At 38.7% G+C, this 21,093-nt stretch overlaps 1 long non-coding RNA gene across 1 annotated transcript; it reads right to left on the bottom strand.

Annotated features, from left to right (window-relative positions):
* Positions 1-403: 403 nt before the first annotated feature.
* On the bottom strand, positions 404-9,354 carry LOC130455179 (uncharacterized). Its single transcript, XR_008913119.1, has 3 exons — positions 8,873-9,354; positions 6,934-7,136; positions 404-835 (listed from the first exon to the last, which is right to left on the bottom strand). It is a non-coding gene; the product is annotated as an uncharacterized LOC130455179 (long non-coding RNA).
* Between the last annotated feature and the right edge of the window lie 11,739 nt (positions 9,355-21,093).

Genomic DNA, 21,093 nt, shown 5'->3' on the forward strand with positions numbered 1-21,093 from the left:
CAAAAACTGTAAAATTTATTGGGAAAGGAAAAGGGATTTGGAAAACAGTTGGCCCTTCCCCCACACAAACTGTTAATCTAGTTTCCTTTCCACAAAGATGATAATGCATGTATAACCCAAACTGAATTGCCTGCCAGCACTGGGAAGGCTAAGGGAAGGTAGGGAGGGAGATAAGTTTGAAGCATAGATTATTAATTGAGGGGGCAGCTGGGTGGCTTAATGGATTGAGAATCAGGCCCAGAGATGGGAGATCCTGGGTTCAAATCTGGCATCAGCCACTTCCTGGTGGTGTGACCCTGGGCAAGTCACTTAACCCCCATTGCCTAGCCCTTACTAAGTTCTAACTAAGGTTCTAAGCCTTCTGCTTTAGAACCAATGCCTAGTGTTGATTCTAAGATGGAAGGTAAGGGTTTAATAAAAAATAAAACAATTAATTGGATCACCTCCTTATTTATCTGCATTGATGTCACAGAGATTGGTCTCTCTGTGCCTGCCATTGCTTCCATAGCTTCTGCTGTGCCAGCCTGTAACCCCTGGACCAGACTGAGCAGAGCCAAGACCACCAAGATGAGCTATGTGGCAGCCTGCCTTTTGGCTGTACTTGGTAGCAATGATTCCACCAACTTCAAGGACCTGAAGATCCTGGACAGTATGGGAACTGAGGTGGATTAGAAGCAGCTCAACAAGGTCATCAGTGAACTTAGTGTCAAGAACATAAAAGGTGTTATTGCTCAGGAAAGCTGTAACCTGGTCTCCATTCCCATGGGTGGTACCAACTCTGTTACTGCCAGTGCTGGCTCTGCTGTTTCAGCTGCTGGGGATGCAGACCTTGCTGCTGCAGAGGAATTAAAGGACAAAAAAAAAGAGAGAGAGAGAGAGAGAAATCAGAAGAATCTGATGATAAAATGTTTGGTATGATTCATTTTTCACATAAATAAAAACATCTAAACAATTCGAGGAATGTTAATTGCTTGTGGGTAAAATAAGCCAAAAAATAAAAATGACAATTTTACCTAAGTTAATTTTCATAATCAATGCTGTTTCAATCAAACTACCAAATAATTATTTTATAGAACTAGAAAAAAATAGTAACAAAATTCATCTTGAAGAACAAAATGTCAAAAGTACCAAAGGAATCAATGAAAAAATGTGAAAGAAGGTAGTCTAGCAGTTACAGTTTTCAATCATTAAAACAATCTGTTCCTGACTAATAGAGTGATGGATCAGTGAAGTAGATTATGTATATAATATGCAGTAATAAGTGACTGTAATAATCTAGCATGTGATAAACCTAAACATTCCAAACTTATGGGTAAAAACTCACTATTTGATATAAATTGCTAGGAAAATTAGAAAGCAGTTTGGCAGAAATGAGGTGTAGACCAGCATATTATAGTATATACCAAAATAAGGTCAAAATGGAAAAATGACTTAGACATAAAGGGAAATATCATAAGTAGGGGAGCATGGAAAAATGTACCTGTAAGATCTATGGATATAGCAAGGATTTCTGACTAAACAATAAATAGGATTATAGGAAGCAAAATAGATTATTTTAATTACATGAAATGAAAAAGCTTTTGTACAAAAATAATGCAGCCAAAATTAGAAGGAAAACCAAAAATTTGAGGAGTGGGAGATTTATAGCAAGTTTCTCTGCTAAATGTCTCATTTCTCAAATATTTAAGGAACTGAGCCAAATTTATAAAAATAGAAGCCATTGTAGGAATGAAAAATTTTGAAAGGCTTAAGAACTTCAATGTATGCACTGATTAACCATAATTCTAGAGGATCAACATTGAAGAACACTGCCTCATATCCTGACAGAGGACTTAATCTGCAGAATGAGACATAATTTTAGACATGATCAACATAGGAATTTCTTTAGCCTGTAAACCTCAAAATTTCTCAGACTTATGAATGTTAAGGGTTTCCCCCATTGGAGAATCTTCTACTTTAAAAAATTCCCTAGCAGATAGTGAGAATTCTACTTGGATGTGAGGGCTCATTACCTTGGGAATATCCCTACTCCACCCTACTTAGGACTGCTTTAGGACAGAGAGCTCCTTGAGAACAATGAAAGTGCTTTGATCCATGCTTATGGAAGGGACAGGAAGTTCTTTGAATCATGACTGTTTTAGAATTGATACAATGGGATACTAAGTACCTAAAAAGGTGGGGCAACTTGTAAACTACTTAAACCTAAAAGGGTGATAACTTATTCAGAGGTTTTTTTCTTAATGAAATTTGTCGACACAGCAGCATTTTTTCCTGTCTTACTAAAGAGATTAAAACTACTCAGCTGTGAATTCAAAATGGGCAGTCCTTTAGAAACATCTATAGTGATTGGTAGATGTAAGGGCTTAGGGGAGGTGACAGAGGAGATTTTGCCCTTAAAAATAAGAGCTCAGAGAAGAGGAGGGATCTCAATTTCTGACTCTCATTCTGGAGGATCTCATTCTGAGAAACTCATTTCCTTGAGGACTGATGATTGAAGGCTCTTTCCTTGGAGATAGATCTCTTTGAGGAGAAGTACTTTTGGAGGAAATCTCATTCTGAAGGAGAGCTCCTTGAGGAGCTCCTCTGAGGGGCTCTGTCCCTCTGGGGTAGGAGCTCTGGAGGCTCTTGAGAGAGGCCCTTTGAAACAATCTCTGGCTGGAAGACTCTTTGAGGAAGAATGCTGGCCTGGTGTCACTAGTATCCTTGTCTAGTCAGACCTTGTATGTGAGTGTTAAAAAAACTGACTGATTTCTCTTTTAAGATTCAGGTCTAGGCCATATTGGCTTGAGGCCCTTCATACTTATTCCTTTCTTACTCGCTCTCTCTTTCTTTGATTACTCATTGTATTGTTAATTAAAATCTCTATAAAACCCTATTGACTTGGGTATTTGAATAATTGGGAATATTTCCCTGGTGACCACCTAATATTTGATTTTAAAACCCAAGACACTGTAGTGAAACATATTTCTGTGGTCAAATTTACTCACCCTCTCTTATATCTATCACAATTTATATCTTCAACAATTTTAATCACTACAGTTTAAGACCTCAACCATTTTAAATCTCACAAGCCCAACTATGCATTATGTGTTTGTTACAAGGGTTTTGTTTTTCTTTTTTAGCTTTGTGGGGAGGATGGGAGGAAGAAAAAAATAAATTATTGACAATTGAAAAAACAAAAATTAATCACAATTTTAAAAAAATAATGACTAGGTGGGATATATACCAGGAATGCCAGGCTATTTCAATATTAGGAAAACCATCCATATAATTGACCACATCAACAACCAAATTAATAGAAATCACATGATATCTATTTCAATAGATGCGGAAAAAATCTTTGACAAAATACAACACCCATTCCTATTGAAAACACTAGAAAGTATAGGAATAGAAGGGCCTTTCCTCAAAATGATAAGCAGTATTTATTTAAAACCATTAGTAAGTATCATCTGCAATGGGGACAATAAGATCAGTAGTGACACAAGGATGCCCATTATCACCACTACTATTTAATATTGTACTAGAAATTCTAGAGGTAGTAATTAGAGAAGAAAAAGAAACTGAAGGGATCAAAGTAGACAGTGAGGAAACTAAATTATCACTCTTTGCAGTATATGATGGTATACCTAGAGAATCTAAGAAAATCAACTAAAAAACTAGTGGAAGCAATAACTTTTGCGAAGTTGCAGGATACATTTCTAACAAAACTCAGCAACAAGAGTTAGAAAGAGAAACTCCATTTAAAATCACTCTAGACAATATAAAATATTTGAGAATCTATTTGCCAAGACAAACACAGGAACTATATGACCACAACTACAAAACACTTTTCACACAAACAAAACTAGATCTAACCAATTGGAAAAACATTAATTGCTCAGGGGTAAGATGAGCTAATATAATAAAAATGGCAATCTTACCTAAACTAACTTACTTATTCAGTACCATACTATCAAACTATCAAAAAAAACTTTTTTATAGAATTAGAAAAAATTATAACAAAGTTCATCTGGAAGAATCAAAAGATCAAGAATATCTAGGAAACTAATGAAAAAATGTGAAGGATGGGGGCCTAGCATTACCAGACCTTAAACTGTATTATAAAGCACTGATCATCAAAACAATGTGGCACTGACTAAGAGATAGAAGGGTGGATTAAAGGAATAGACGTGGTGTGAATGACCTCAGCAAGCTAGTGTTCAATAAATCCCAAGATCCTAGCTTTGGGGACAAGAACTCACTATTTGACAAAAACTGCTGGGAAAATTGGAAAATAGTATGGGAAAAATTAGGTTTAGATCAACATCTCACACACTATACCAAGATAAATTCAAAATGGGTAAATTACTTAAATACAAAGAGAGAAATTATAAGTAAATTGGATGAACATAGAACCTGTCAGATCTATGGGAAAGGATAGAATTTAAGACCAATCAAGAGATAGAGAACATTACAAAATGTAAAACAAATAATATCAATTATATTAAATTTAAAAGATTTTGTACAAACAAAACCAATGAAACCAAAATTAGAAGGGAAACAAAAAACTGGGGGAAAATTTTATAACAAAAATCTCTGGTGAAGGTTTTATTTCTCAAATATTTATAAGGAACTAAGTCAAATGTACAAGAAATCAAGCCATTCCCCAATTGGCAAATGGTCATGAATAAACAGTTTTCAGATGAAAAATATCAAAACTATCAATAATCACATGAAAAAGTGTTGTAAATCCCTCCTGATTAGAGAAATGCAAATCAAAACAATGCTGAGGTACCTCCCCATACCTAGAAGATTGATCAATATGACAATAAAGGAAAATAATAAATGTTGTAGGGGATGTGGAAAAATTGGGACACTAATAGATTACTGATGGGGTTGTGAATTGATCTAACCATTCTGGAAGGCAATTTGGAATTATGTACAAAGGACTTTTAAAGAATGCCTGCCCTTTGATCCAGCAATACTGAAATAGAAAACAAAAGGTAAACTGAGGAAATTGTTTCTTATTTCAATGACTGCTGTCCTCCGGCTTGTAACTAGAGAGAGCTGCTAAGGGAACCTGAAACTGCTTATTTGTAATGGAGGTAGGAATGAGAAATGCTGAGGGATCCTAGCACAGGGATGCTGCCACACAGGGGAATTGCTCTGGGGAATGCTCTGGGGTTTGCCTACTGATCCCTACTGATGGCTGATGGATTAGTATATCTTTCTAACTTCTTCCCCCCTTCACTCCCTCCCTTCTCCAACCCTCTCCTCTCTGACTCCCTCACCTCCCAGTTCTTCTTGAAGCCTTTGGCTTCTTCCCTCCCCCCTTGAATAAACTATAAAGATACTCTTTTCCTTTCCTTTTTTCAAGTCAAGGGGTTTATTGGGACAACAGGATGGGAAACTGAGGTGATAGGGATGAGGATTTCCCTAATATAAAATGAGGATTATGAGTGCTTGGGAGGTCACAGCTGTGACAGAGGGACAGTAAGAGATGAAGGACAACAGCTTTTTAAAATCTTCTTTCTTCTTCTTAACAAAGTCAACAAAGTCTCTCAGCTTAACTTCTGAAGCCACCCGCAAGGGTCCTTCAGTCTGAGACAACTCCCCAAGAGAGAAAACAAAATTCAAAGTCTCTCAGTTTCTCTTGGCCAGCTCAACTCTCAAATACAACACCAACTCAAAAGCCAAGTTTCTGCCCTGGTCAGCTTCAACCACCCAGAGCTAGAGAAACAGAGACAAAGTCAAGTTTTTTCCTTCTTCTCCTCTGTGTAGCCAGAAACCCCCAACTGCCACTCCTGGGAACATTCTGTTTGGAACCTTCCTCTTGATAGACCGGCAGGTTAGGTCCCCAGCTTGTTGCATCTTGGCTTACAAGTCCTCTCTCTCTCTCTATGCCTCTACCACAATAATGTAAAAATGGAGATTTGAACCCCAGACTTCAATCCCCAGAAGTCCTTGGTACTTCCTAGAATTCCCTATAATCTCACCTGAGTCCTCACCTGAGTGGGAGAACACAATTTAGTATTTAAAGGGCTCTCTGCCTCCCAAGAACCTCTCTTCTTCCGCTTCTAAGCACACGCATCTCTCTACCTGGCATGCAAGATGTAAGTGGCTGTGAATGGGCTATTCAGCCCTAGGCATGTGCTTTTCTTATTTTGTATTATCTTATTTCCTTGATTTCTATTAATCTTAATAAACCTCATAAAAATATAATTCTTTTATTCAAGAGACTAATTTAATCTTTACAATACCACTATCAGGTTTATTAACCCAAAGAGTTTTATTAATCCTAAGAGTTAATTAAAAAGGCTTGTATAAAAATATTCATAGCCACATTCTTTGTGATGGAAAAAATTGAAAAATAAGGGGGTGTCCCTCGATTGGGGAATGGCTGAACAAATTTTGGTATATGATGATAATGGAATACTATTGTGCTATAAGGAATGACGATCTGGAGACTTTCTATATGAACTGGGAGAACCTCCATGAACTGATGCAGAGTGAAATGAGCAGAACCAGAAGAACATTGTACACAGAAAGTGAAACATTGTGGAGCTATCCAATATAATGGACTTTACTACTAGTAGCAATGCAATGATCCAGGGCAACACTGAGGGACTTATGAGAAAGAACTGTGGATGTAGAAACACGGAAGGAAAACATATGACTTATTACCTGTTTATATGGGTATATGATTTGGGGTTTTGGTTTTAAAAGATTGCTCTGTTGCAAAAATGAATAATATGGAAATAGGTATCAAGTGACAACACTTGTATTACCCAGTGAGAGTGCTTGTTGGTTCTGGGAGGAGCGAAGGGGAAAAAAAGGAATCATGTAAAGAGGGGGAAACTTTTTTTTAAAAACAAATTAAATAATTAAATAAAAGAAACAGGGAAAATCATTCTCCACAGAGTCAGAGATCTGCAATTTGTCATCACTTACCTTCCAAAGGGTAGTCATATATAAACTCTCATGGTAAATAAATCCTTAGGATGATAGTAGTAGTGCTCATAGAGGCAGCCATGTGTGCTGTTGTCTCAATCATACTGCTCACAATGATATCATGTTAAGTCTTCAGATTTGGCAGGAACACAAAGTTCTCACATGTAAAAATAGTTATATTTTGCCTCTCAATGTCTTCATGCCTATATGAGATATAGGAAGGGGTGCGTGTCTGTATACGTTAAAACATAAGTGAGTGCCAGTAAATTGAATTCAAAATACTTCAGAGTAAATTATCTGGTCAAATCACAATTATCTGGTTAGTTCAGCATGTATAGATAGTAAGACTAAATTATTGGAGTCAAAACTACATTTTTTTTTTAAAACCTTTACCTTCCATCTTGGAGTCAATATTGTGTATTGGCTCCAAGGCAGAAGAGTGTTAAGGGCTAGGCAATGGGGGTTAAGTGACTTGCCCAGGGTCACACAGCTGGGAAGTGTCTGAGGCCAGATTTGAACCTAAGACTCCCATCTCTAGGCCTGACTCTCAGTCCACTGAGCCACCCAGCAGCCCCCGAACATACATTTTGATGCTTTAATTTGTCTCTGTTTCTAGTCTCTCCCCTCTCTAATATATCCTTTCTGTGACTGTCAATACATATGTCACTCCTGTGTAATTAGAACGTTACCCCAAAAACTATGATTCCCAGCATCCTATGTTCCTTCTCACCTTATGTGCAGATGTAGGGAGGATGTAAATTTGGTGTAGCCCCGGCTCTTGCTATCCAAAGGCAGAAGAACTTGCTCACATGGTTTTAATTTTGTTAAATAATTAGTTTTTTTTACTTCTATTTCCTCTTTATTCCTTCTACTTTAAGTGATTATTAATAAACTCTATAAAATATAATTCTTGGAATATTGGACATTAATTTAAATCTTATGCTCCCTTGCTCTAGAATCTTAAATGACTCACTATTAGTTTGATAAAATCCAAACTCCTTGGCTTGGCTTTAAAAGCCTTTTATGGGTTAGCTCTAGCTTACCTTTTATTTTGAATGTTTTATTTGTTTTTTTTTTCCTTTTTAAAATATCCTTGTCGTTTCCCAATAACTCCCCATCAGCTTACAATATAATTAGTTTAAAGCTGAACTAAGACTTTTGGGACCCCTGGTGATGTGGTCAAATCCATACTCAAGGAAAATCACTTTAGCAGCTGTAAGGGGAATGGATTTAATGACCATTGTGGGGGGGAAAAAACTCTTACCTTCTGTTTCAGTATCATTTCTAAGACAGAAGAGAAGTAATGGCTAGCCAGAGTTAAGCGACTTCCTTCTAGGTCACACAACTAAGAAGCAACTGAGGTAAAATTTGAACCCAAGTCTTCCTGAATTCAAGTCTGGTGCTCTATCTACTGTTCTGCCTAGCTCCCCCAATTTAAGTGGTCATTAAAACATTAATAGGAGGGCAGCTGGGTAGCTCAGTGGATTGAGAACCAGGCCTAGAGATGGGAGGTCCTAGGTTAAAATCTGGCCTCAGCCACTTCCTAGCTGTGTGACCCTGGGCAAGTCACTTGACCCCCATTGCCTAGCCCTTAAAACTCTTCTGCCTTGGAGCCAATACACAGTATTGACTCCAAGGTAAGGGTTTTTTTTTTAATTAAAAATTAAAAACATTAACAGCTTCACATTTGGGACTTGCTGTATACCTTAGATTCCTTTCAATCCCATTGCAGGTGTACCTCCAGAAACCTTTCCACCATCTAGAAAAGCTCCACAGGCTATAACCAATCACTTACTCCTCAAATCACCTTGCATTTATTTACTATGTATACTATATTCCCCAAATAGAGCATGGAGTCCTTCAGCAAAGAGCCTTTTTCCATCACATAGTTAGTGGTTAAGTAATGCTTTTTAATTGAACTATAAAAACAGCAGCGTACCGTAGTGGAAAGAGCATTCGCTATCTCTAGAGGCAGATGGTTCGGAGGCTGCTTCTGACTTACTCCCTTTGGGTCTCTGGGCAAGTCCCTGGGTTTTAGATTTTCCATTTCTGTAAAATGCATAGGTTGGACTAGATGTCTTCTGGGTTCCTTCACCCTAAATCTATGGTCAATCTTATTTGGAAATTTAGTATAGAATTGTAATCATTTTTATATAAAACCTTTCTTAAACCTCAGAATTTGAAGGTCGGCTAGCTTCCAAGCTAAAGTAATTGACTTCCAGGCCTTAAGGTGTCTTACTGGGCTAGCTTCATTAGAGGTTGGAAAGAGATCTGCTCCTTATTTATCTGTGAACAAGAACTCTCAGGTAAGCAAGCTCAGCAAGCTCTAGCTGCCATGTTGGACATATTTGGCTGAATATGTTGGCATCTTCTGGGTTGAAGTAGTGAGGGAGGAGTTGAGATCGCTAAGTCTACATCCTTAGTGGCTATTAACCAACTGGAGATGTTTGGGGATGTCAAGGGGAGGGACTGAGTGGTGACCTCACAAATGGTATATAGGATATACAACAGAGGAGTTCATTCCCTTTTGCCCTGCTTGGTCTCTTGGCACCCATTTGTATTGTAGAGGGAATCAACTGGCCATTGTAGATTGTCTTGAGCGGTTGATTAGGAGATTGACTTACAATTAAGAAAAACTACTTCTCAAGAATTTCACTCATTATACTTAGCTACCTACATGAATCCAATGAACAAGGAAATTGCAGGTTCTTGGCTTTGCTTAGTTTTGAAAGAAAGGAAAGAGGGAAGCTATTGACCAGGTGACTTTGTTCTTCAACCTCGGCTTTGACTTGGACCTTGACTTTTGGAGTGTTTCTTGGGTGAGTGAGAATCTGGCCTTCCTTTCTTGGCCTCCTGGAGAGAGATTAGTGTCAGAGAGGCCTTCCCTTCTTGGAGGAGATCATGTGGGTGGAACTCTGGGTCTTCCAGTCAAGGGTTAACAAGCCCTGCTGAGCCAAGCCCCAAAGCAATATTTAGAGTGATAGGGTAGACATCTTCTCTACTCTCTTTTTGTATTTCTCTACTTTCACTCTTTCCACCCATTTTGTAAATAAAAGCTAGCAAAAGTCATTTTGACTTGAACTATAATCTTTTTGAATTGGTGAGCACAATATTAATTTTAGAATTTTCACATATTTAGTCAAACTCTTAGTTTATTTCCTTACACCTGACTTCTTTCATTGGGATCACCACGGCCCAGGATGAATCTGGACTCTGTGTCAGACCAAAGCCAGGGTCCCTTGAAGCAGTGTCCTTCTCCCATCAGGCTATACCTGCTCCACTTCCTCCCGCAGGTCACAGTTCTAACATGTAAACTATGCACGGGGGGAAAACTCACCACACTTGCCCATTTGGATAGCAAACGTTATTCGAGTGAATGTGTGATGTGTCTGTCTGTGGGCACATCCCCTCTACAAGAAAAGCAAATGTACATGTGTGTTAGGGCTCATGTATGCAATTGCTGAAGTGTGATCAACTTCTAATTGTGCCTGCAGCAAGCAGTGGGGAAGAATTCTGACCCAGGTTTGTGGGCTGCAGAAGGATTGGTGGCAGATTGGGAAGACCTTGGCCATCAGGAATGGGGAAGTGAGAGTATGGGTGAGTGAGATAGCAAAGGTGAAAGGGCAGCAACCTGGGAAAGGAAGATACGCTGGGATGAGACTGCCTTTACCTCAGTGTAAAGAAAGAGCTCACTCACCTGTTCATAACCCTACGAGATGAATCCTATGAGAAGTGTGCCCTGTTGGGCGGCATTATCTCTGTCCTCTAAATCTTTCTTCCTGGGGAAAGTCTCAATCACCCCAACCTGGTTACACCTCTGGACAGTGCCATCATATTTATCTCTGTATCGCCCCAGTGCATAATACATTTCCTAATACAGACGTGTAATAAATATTTGAATAACACATAAATATTAGCCCCTCCATTTTCATTTTAAAGAGAGATTGTTTTTTAACAACAGTAACAGTAGTAACAGTAGTTACTCTCCTCATTAGAGACAACAGATCATTTAAAATGTTGTTAGACTTAGAAACCACAGAATAATGAGCAATCTAATGCACTACTTTTGTTAGTGTCAAGAAATAGCTTTTTCATATGATAACTGTCTTTCATGTTGACAGGAGCTGGCACTTCAATCAACAATCTTTAGTCTTAGAACAAAATGCCAGCACAAATATATGCATATCTTCCTAGCTGTGTGACCCTAAACAAGTCACTTAACCTCAATTACCTAGACCTTATCACTCTTCTACCTTGGAACTGTTCTTAGTATCAATAATGACAGAAAGTAAAGGTTTAAGTATATATATATGTATATGTATATATATATATATATTTACACATTAAATATATTAATTATATAAATAATAAATATATAGAAATAAATATAGAAATAAATAAAAATAAATATGGAAATAAATGAATAAAATAAATAAGAATTATATAAATAATAAATATGTATAATATATGTACAATATACATTATATATATTTATGTACATCACTCAAAGGAAATGAAGTTTAATACAGTGGAAAGAGGACTTGACTTGTAATAAGGAGATGTAGGTTTGAATCCCAGGTCTAAAATTTACTGATAGCATAACCATAGAAACATTGATCTTCTTTTCTTTTTTTCACCCTTACCTTCCATTTTAGAACCAGTATTGGTTCTAAGGCAGAAAAATAGTAAGGACTAGGCAATGAGGATTAAGTGATTTGCTCAGGATCACACAGCTAAGAAGTACCTAAGGTCAGATTTGAACCCAAGACCTCCTATCTCTGGCTTGGTTCTCAATCCACTGAGCCACTCAGCTACTCCCAGAAACATTAATCTTTCAGAGCCTTGACTTCCTCCTCTGAAAAAAAAAAAAAAAGGGATAATAGTTCTTCTAAAGGCAGAGCACTATAGTAGAGTCTAAGAACACAGGTTCAAGTTTCAATTCTGCTATTTGCAAACTAGGTGACCTTGCTTCAATTTTACAGACTATTTATTTTGTTCATCTGTAAAATGAGGGATTTGGGCTTGGCAAATTCTCATTGTTAGATGGACTTTAGTCCTTATGCCTATCTGCACTGGTGAGAAATATATACTTTTCTGGTTCCTGGTTTCCTTTCTTTTCAGATTAGTACATGAGATTAAATTATCATTAAATAATAACTGACATTTATTAAGCATTTTACAAACCTTTCTTGTAAATTATGTCATCTGAGCTTTGCAACAACCCTATTGTAAACAAGCAGATATTACCACCTCAAATTTACAAATGAGGAAACTGAGGTCTAGAGGTAAGATAGTGGTTTACCTAGGGTTACATGTGCAGTAAATGATTAAGTCAGGACTTGAACCCAGGTATTCTGACTCAAAGCCCTCCATTCTTTCTATTACATGGAGTAGGGGATAGAGCACTATGGAGTCCCAAAGATCTTGGTTCAAATCCCACCTTTGACATATTAGCATTGTGTCCTGGGACAAGTTTTTGTAAGTTTCAGCTTCCTCATCTATACAATAAAAAAGTTAGATCCATAAGGTGCCTTTTAGCTCTAAATCTTTTGATCCCATAATGCCAAGATAACACAGGAATTAAACCCATTATCTTGGGTTTAATCCTGAACCTCTTAGACCTGATTGGACTACCTGGTCCCAAAAGATAGAATGACACAGGGAATATTTGTGTGAAATCCAACAACCAGTTGAAAACTTACGAAGCCAATTGGCTATCCTGTTATGTTTATTCTTGACCAAATAATAGATAGGGATAGGGTCTGGACCTGATTTCACCAGTATAGGCAACTCCCATTGAAGAAATTCCCTCTACTGAATCAAATTGATGTCTTTTCTGTACTTGCTTTGAGGATGGAGAGAATAAATGATTTGCCCAGGGTCATACAGCCAATATGTGACAGAAGTCAGCACTGAAGGAAATTGAATGGAAGTCCCTCAACTGGGGGAATAACTGAAAAAGTTATAGCATATGATCATGATAGAATACTACTATGCCATTAGAAATGATGAGCAGGGTTTGTGGAATAGTGAACATATGGAGACAATCTGGGCCAAAGTCAAATGCATCTTCAATGAGAAATGGTATCGATATCTGCATTCTTTGAGCTCATAGAGCTGCACACTCATTTCAGTGCAATATTGGAATATTAAATTGTTCCTAATCTTAAGAATAAATCATCTGAATAAAAAAAAAGAAATGATGAACAGATTTATTTATTTTATTTCAGTAACAAATTAACACATAAGTTTTCCATGGTTACATGATTCATGTTGTCTCCCTCCCCTTTTTCCCTCTCCCTCCAGGACATGACAAGCAATTGCAGTGGGTTATATGTTTATTATCACTCAATACCTCGGTTACCGAGAGACTACTACTACTACTACTACTACCTATTTCCACATTGTTCATTTTTGTAAGAGGGTAATCTTATAAGACCAACCCCCCAAATCCTATATCCACACAAACAAGTGATAAATCATATGTTTTCTTCTGTGTTTCTACTCCCACAGTTCTGTCTCTCAGTGTAGATAGCACTTTTTTCTCATAAGTCCCTCAGGATTGTCCTGGATCATTGCATTGCTATTAGTAATAGTCTTTTACATTTGATTATCCCACAATGTTTCAATTACTTTGTATAAAGTTCTCTTAGTTCTTCTCACGAGCAGATTGCATTTTTAAAAACATGTTAAGATCTATATGAAATTATGAAAAGTGAAATGAGTAGAATCAAGAGTCTATTATATACAGTCACAGAATTAATGCTCAAAGAATAACTTGTGAATGTCTACCTCCAGAGAAAGAACTGATAAACAGAAACATGAAAAACTTAGTTTATAAATACATATTTTGGGGGGTCAAACAGAAGGGTGGGAAAGAGAGATACCTGGGAATTTTAATGTAATCAACAAACTAATTAATCATTAAAAAGTCAGCACAAAAAACAGGGCTTAATGACCTTGAAGCCAACTCTCTATATCCTATTCTGCAGTATGTTGGATTAAAAAAAGTGGATATGACTGATTTTTTTCTCCAATAATCTGAATGATTTTTTAAAAGCTATCATTTGTATCTCCAAAAATCCCAAATATTCTCCAAAAAGCATTTTCTAGACAACAATCCTGTGAGGTAAGTATTATCTCCATTTTATAGATGAATAAAATGAGTCTCAGAGAACTGAAATGACTAATCCAGGGTTGTACTATGCAGAAGTATCAGAGAGCAAATTTAAGCATGGGTCTATAGAGTCTGAGTCCAGCAGTCTTTTCAAACCTTGAAAATAACCTATGACCTCATCATAGGCACTGAAAGAGTTCATTGGTGAGGAATCCAGTTTACAGACATTTACGTTCATGTGTAAGGTCATGCGTTTTCTCTTTAAAAGTGTTTGCAAAACACACAAACACGGGTGCCATTTTTTATCTGTATTATTGAGTGACCAATGGAAAATGGATTCTTTCGCTGATTCCAGTTCTAAAAAGTCAAATTACTGAGCAATCTACTTGAAAAACATTTACAGATGAAAGACTATGAGCACTGGTCTTTCTGTATAGACTAAGAGATATGCAATTTCATCATAATCAAGTCATCTTTCATTGCTTCCTAGGCTGCTCTAAAATTATCTCCCAATCTGCAGAGATAGCACAAAAGTGTGAGTCTGACCTTGAGACATTTTGCAACCCGCAGAAACAAGGAGGCATCTATGCTGAATAGCCAGACCTAATCCTGTTGGGAAATCTTTTCAGTGTTCTGGTTTATTTGATTTTTTGTTTTATCATCAGTTTCCTTGGTTTCTACATTTCAAGGACTGGATTAACCCACTCTCTTGCTTTTCCCCATAAACCTTTCATCCCTTTCCAGCTCAGTTCTCACCCTCCACACCACCCATACACCCTCCACTCAGGAAGCTTCCTTTCATGCCATCACCTGGTTTCCTTCTCATGGTGCTCCTTAGCAGAGAAAACTCCAGTGTCTCACTCCCCAAGACATCACCCTGACTCCTACTCATAGACATGCATAGAATGTGGACCAAGTGCACACTGCAGCCTCACCAAAACCACCTGTGCAATCCTATGCTCCTATGTATCCATTCTTTGCTCTCACAATCAACTCCAAACCCCTAGTCCCTCCTATTTTATCTTCTTTAAACCTTACCTTCTGTCTGGGAATCAACACTGTGTTCCATCCAAGGCAGAAAGTGGTATGGGCTAGGCAATGGGGGTTCAGTGACCCTTGCCCAGGGTGGAAGAGCTAGGAAGTATCTGAGGCTATGTTTGAATCCCAGACCTCCTGAGTTCTCTATGCCTGGCTTTTAATCTACTGAGTCACCTAACTGGTCTCTTTAGTACTTTTAAAAATTAATGATTTTATCTTATTTTCTCCCTTCTCTTTCCCCTCATGAACTAAAAAAAAAAACAAGAAAAATAAAATCCCTGGGGGGCAGCTGGGTGGCTCAGTGGATTGAGAGTCAAGCCTAGGGATGAGAGGTCCTAGGTTCAAATCTGCCCTCAGCCACTTCCCAGCTGTGTGACCCTGGGCAAGTCACTTAACCCCCATTGCCTAGCCCTTACCACTCTTCTGCCTTGGAGCCAATACACAGTATTGACTCCAAGATGGAAGGTAAGGGTTTAGAAAAATAAAATAAAATAAAATAAAATCCCTGTTACAAATAGGCACAGTCAAATGACTTCAAAAGCAGTGCAATGCAATGAACAAAGTATTGGGCCAGAAGTTGGGAAATTTGGGTTCAAATCTGGCCTCAGGCACTTACTAGCTGCACAAGTCACTTTAAGGCTATTTGTCTCAGTTTCCTCGTGTGTCAAATTAGCTACAGAAGGAAATTGCAAACAACTCTAGTATCTTTGTCAAGAGGGGTTACAGGGTGTTGGAGAAGATAAAGACTTAGCTAGCCTGAGCTTGTCCTCAAAACAGATGCTATGAGAAATGAGCCAATCAAAAAAAGGGGCTTTGGGCAGAGAGTACTTTCAGTGTGAGAAATATAGGGGAAAAGTGATGGAGGAAAATCTCCCTTCGGTGTTATACAAACAGCTTTGTATTTGAAGTTGGCGGGAAATCTCGTCTCAGCATTGTGGACAAAGCAGTGACTCTGGAGTCAAAGGGCCTGGGTTTAAATAGCTTACAATCTCTATATGACTTCAGATAAATCAATTAACCTCTCTAAACCCAAGCTTCTTCATCAATAAGATGAGAGAGGTAAGACTAAATAACTCCTTCTAGATCTATGACCCTTTTAAGTAATTTGAGCCTTGGAGTCTCAGTTTCTTCATCTGTAAAATAATGATAGTAATAGAATAAATCTCTTGGGGATAGGGACCATTCAGCATTTTTTGTCTTTGTGTCCCTAGCCTTATGCCTTCCACACAGGTGGCCTTTAATAAATGCTTATTGAATTGAATTGAGATAATAACATTGGTGCTTCCTAGCTCATTGCTAGGTTATAGTGGGGAAAGCATTTTGTAAACCTTAAAACATTAAGTCAGCCACTCGAGGGGCCTCTCTTGACACTTAGATGTCATGCCCAGCTCCATACCAGTGAGCTGAGTAAGAAGAGGCAGAATGTGTTTTGGCTCCCAAACTACCAATCAGTTGCTTCAACAAAAAAGGGGCTGGGAAGAATGTTACTTTGTGAATGAAGAAAATGTGGGTTTAGGAATGAGGATGGGCCTGACACACATTCGAGTGATGAGTTTCACCTCTTGGTGGAGATCATGCCCATCCATCATCTGTCTGACTGTGGGAGGCGTTATACGCTACTGTGATGGGCTCCCATTTGGTGGGTACCCCAGTCAGCCATCTGGAGTGTGTCCCTTCGAAGAATATGCAGTATCTCATCTTCAGTACTGTCTGAGCAAACAGTGTAACATTCCTCCTCTGAGTAATTCTGTTCGGTTCCACCACGCTTGGGATTCCTCTCATTGTTGGAAGGTGAAGTCAATGGGACTTGTTTAGGCTCCTGAACAGCTCTGAGATTTTCACGAAGCCAGGACAAGAGGAACAAAGACCCACCTGGGACCCCATCAAGGACTCTAAAGACAAAATCAGCAAGTTTTAGAAAACGAGGATCTACGTTTCTTTACTGAATCACAGAGGTGACCTTAGGGGGTCATCTAGACAATCCCCTCACTTTACAGCTGGGGAAATGAAGGTCCATAGAGTATAGATGTCTTTCTCGTGGTCATACACAGCTACTAAGTAGAGGAGCACTTTGCAGTTACTGAGAGAGCTTTACTGAATGCTTACATGAGGGGGTGAGAAGATGATTTGTTTTTAGAATATGTTTTCTATTCCTCAAAGACCATCACAGAGAGGCAAGCATAACCTTGTAGACAGAAAACCCATGAAAAAAGACTTGAGTCAATTTATCTGACTCAAATGCAATCCAAGTTACTGCCTTTCCCTGAAGTCTGGGGAGAATGACTTGCAGGACTAGTTACAAAATAGTTCACAGAGTAATAACTGTGTTGCCCAGCACTTGAAGTTTGCCAAATACTTTACCTCTCTCTCATTTGACCTTCTCAATAATCCTGGGAGGCAGAAGCTATTATTATTCCAATTTTATAGATGAAGAAACTGAGACAGGCAGCAGATAAGTGACTGGATTAGAACAACTTGCATTTTTGTAGTGTATTAGGACTAATTATAAAATATTTCACAGAGTAATAATTGTGTTACCCAACACTTTGAAGTTTGCAAAATACTTTACCTCTCTGTCATTTGACCTTTGCAATAATCCTAGGAGACAGAAGCTATTATTATTCCAGTTTTACAGATGAGGAAACTGAGGCAGACAGCAGTTAAACAATTGGACTAGGATCACTCATAAAGTGGCTGGGGCAGGATTTGAATTCGTGTTCCTAAATCCAACTCCAGGGCACTAGTTACTACTCCACACTGCCTCAACCTTTCTCCTCTCTTCACTTTGTGGATTTTATCCCTTTGGGACTTCTGAACCACCCTGTGAAGCAGCTACTACAGACATTAGCCTGATTTTGAGAAAACTAAGCCTTAAAGTATTTCAGAAACTTGACCTTGAGTTATTGTCCTGAACCAAGACTGTGGTCTTGCATATGGGTGCAATCAAGGAATTAGTGGCTGTGTCGAAGATCATATCGTCACTAAGCAGGTACTGACCTTCCTCACTGGGGAAGGAAAGAATGAGCATTTATTAAGTGCCAAATATGTGCCAAGCACTGTGCAATTTACAATTATTATCTCAGTTTTAATCCTCATAACCTTGGGAGGCAGATGCTATTATTATCATCATTTTACAGTTGGAGAAAATAAAACAAACAGGGGTTAAATGACTTGCCCAAGATCACATAAACTAATGAAGTGTCTGATTACATATTTGAATTCAGTTCTTCCTGACTCAAGGCCAATGTTCTATCCACTGCATCACCTAGCCATTGGTATAAGCCACTATACCAATGAAATGATATCTTTTTTTTTTTAATGAACACCAATCTCCAACCAAAAATCAAGTTCATTCTATGAGTATGGAAGTTCTCACAAACATCTCTATCTGCCCCATAGTCCTCATTTAAACCCAGAGAATGACTATATCTCTTTTATTTGGCAAAGGAACATCCCCATCACCCTGTGATTGTAGGAAGACCTGCCTAGGTGTCTAGGATTCTAATTATGTGAGATCGTCATGACCAGTGACCCTTCTCTATTTTACAGGATCTTAGAATGATAGATATAAGCTGGAAGTGACCTCAGAAGATGGCTAATCCAACTCCTTAATTTAATAAATAAACTGAAGCTTATAAGAGTTGAATGATTTGGAGCCAGCTACATGGCTCAATGGAGTTCTCAATCCAGGCTTAGAGACGGGAAATTCTGGATTCAATCTGGCCTCAGATACTTCTAGCTATGTCACTCTGGACAAGTCACAACTCCCATTGCCTAGTTCTTCTGCCTTGGAACCAATACACAGTATTTATTCTAAGATGGAAGGTAAGGATTTAAAAAAAAAGTTGAATGACTTGTCCAAGGTCCTACCAGTAGCATGCCTCTGGCAAGACTTGAACCCAGATTTCCTGAGTCTAGAGACAATCAATGTAGAGAGTGTCAGAGTAGGCAACTGTACATCCTATAGAATAGCCGAGATATTTTTCCTTTGAATCAGACCTTAGTCCCAGCTCTGCAAAGGTAGGGAAAAACACTTTCTTTTTTCAGTGACTCCAGATGGAAACTGATGATATGTTCCTAAAGGCTGAGGGGCAAGGAAGGCAGAATCTCTTGGGAATTCCAGGGAGGATTCACTTAAACTGTCCAGGGAAATTAGCCTGGAGGATAGAGCAAAAGAAACACCAGACTTTACTTTTTAGTCAACTAGAGTGGATAAATCTGGTCCTTTTAATATAGAAGCTTTGGACCCATAATCAGACACATCCTTTGCTTTGATAAGTAGAGGTGGAACTCCATAGGGCCTTCCTTTTAACAGTCTTTTTTTCTTCTTCAGATGAAACAGACACTTCATCCAAGTGCAGGAAATGAATGAAATTCAAGGACACGGCCCCTTCCTTCCTGGGATTACTGGATGAGCTACAGACATCTGAGAAGGCAAAAACTCTTGTCGATCAAAGGTCCAAAACTCTTCTGACTATCCCTCTGGGTCTTCGCCATATCAGGACAGAGGCATTCCTTGACCACATTTAGAAAGGTTACCTCATCCCTGGCATCCCAAGTCTCATCATTTACCCCTCTTCTCCCTCCCTACATCTTTCTGGCAATGACATTAATGCATGTCATCTTTTTTATTTTTTTAATTATTTTTTAAAAAATATTTTCCCACGTTTACACGATTCCTGCTTTCTCCCTCCCTTTTCCTCTCTCTGTTCCCAGAGCTGACAAGCTATTACACTAGGTTATACATGGATTATCACTTGATATCTATGTCCATATTATTCATTTTTATAATAGAATCATCTTTTAAAACCAAAACCCCAAATCATATACCCATATAAACAAGTGATAAATCATGGTTTTTTTCCCTACATTTCTACTCCAGTCATCTTTTTTTTTTTAAATCTTTACCTTCTGTCTTAAAATCAAAACTATGCATTTTTCCAAGGTGGAAGAGCAGAAAGGGCAAGGCAATGGAGGTAAAGTGACTTACCCAGAGTCACCCAGCTAGGAAATGTCTCAGGTGTAAAACTGAGATTTGAACTTTGGACTTCAATCCCCACAAGCCCTTGCTCCACTTCCCCAAAATGCTTTGTAATCTCACGGGAATTCTCAGGTGGGCCGAGATCGAAAAGGGATTTAACCTGATTACAAAAGCTTTTGAGTCTCTTTTAGACTTCCATTTGGGGGCAGACATGGCTCTTTCCATAATGTAGGTGAGGTCTTGTCTAGGCCTCCCTGGCCTAGGCACGTTTTCCTTATCCTGTATTTTCTTTTAATCCTTAACTTTTAATAAACCTCTAAAAATATAATACTCCTTGTAGAGAGAAACTAATTTCTACCTGCCTCAGTCTCCCCTAAATTTTAATCTTTACACAGGTCAGGTTTGAACTCATGTCTTCATAACTCCAGGCCCAGGACTCTATCCTCTGCCCCACTTAGCTACCCATAAGGGCAAAGGTATAGAATTGAAAAGGGAGAGAACATGTTCTGAATTGAGGATGATTATAGTAGTAGTGTCTCGGTAACCGAGGATGACGATTGTCTTTGTGCACTTTCATCTGTGATGTGGATGAGTGTGCACAAAAACACTTGTGCGTGAAGGAGATTTAAGTGGAAAAGTCGATGCACAGAGACAGTCCCACTCTCTTGGCGTTGGAAGCCTGGGTCCAGTGGCACGAAAAATTGTTACGCCTGGAGACTTCCTCAGCTGCATTGGATGGCCGTGTCGTCCTTTGTGCTCCAACACGCCCTAAGCACTCCACAGTGCTTTGCTGCGTCGCCATCTCAGCCGTTGAACCTTCTTATTGTTTTCTTCCGCCTGTTCTGCCAAAACAGTCTTCACATGCTGGGTGAGCAAAGCGCTGGTTCACCAGGGGTCGACGGCCCGATGGCTACCTTCACAAGGTTTAGCCGGCTTGTCAAAGCCGTTGCACAGAGTGTGGCCGCTGCCGCATGCTAGCAGCTACTAGGAGCCACAAGTGAGAGCTGGGTGTCAGGTGAGGGTC

The sequence above is a fragment of the Monodelphis domestica genome, chromosome 6, assembly GCF_027887165.1.
Source record: "Monodelphis domestica isolate mMonDom1 chromosome 6, mMonDom1.pri, whole genome shotgun sequence".
NCBI classification, from domain to species: domain Eukaryota; kingdom Metazoa; phylum Chordata; class Mammalia; order Didelphimorphia; family Didelphidae; genus Monodelphis; species Monodelphis domestica.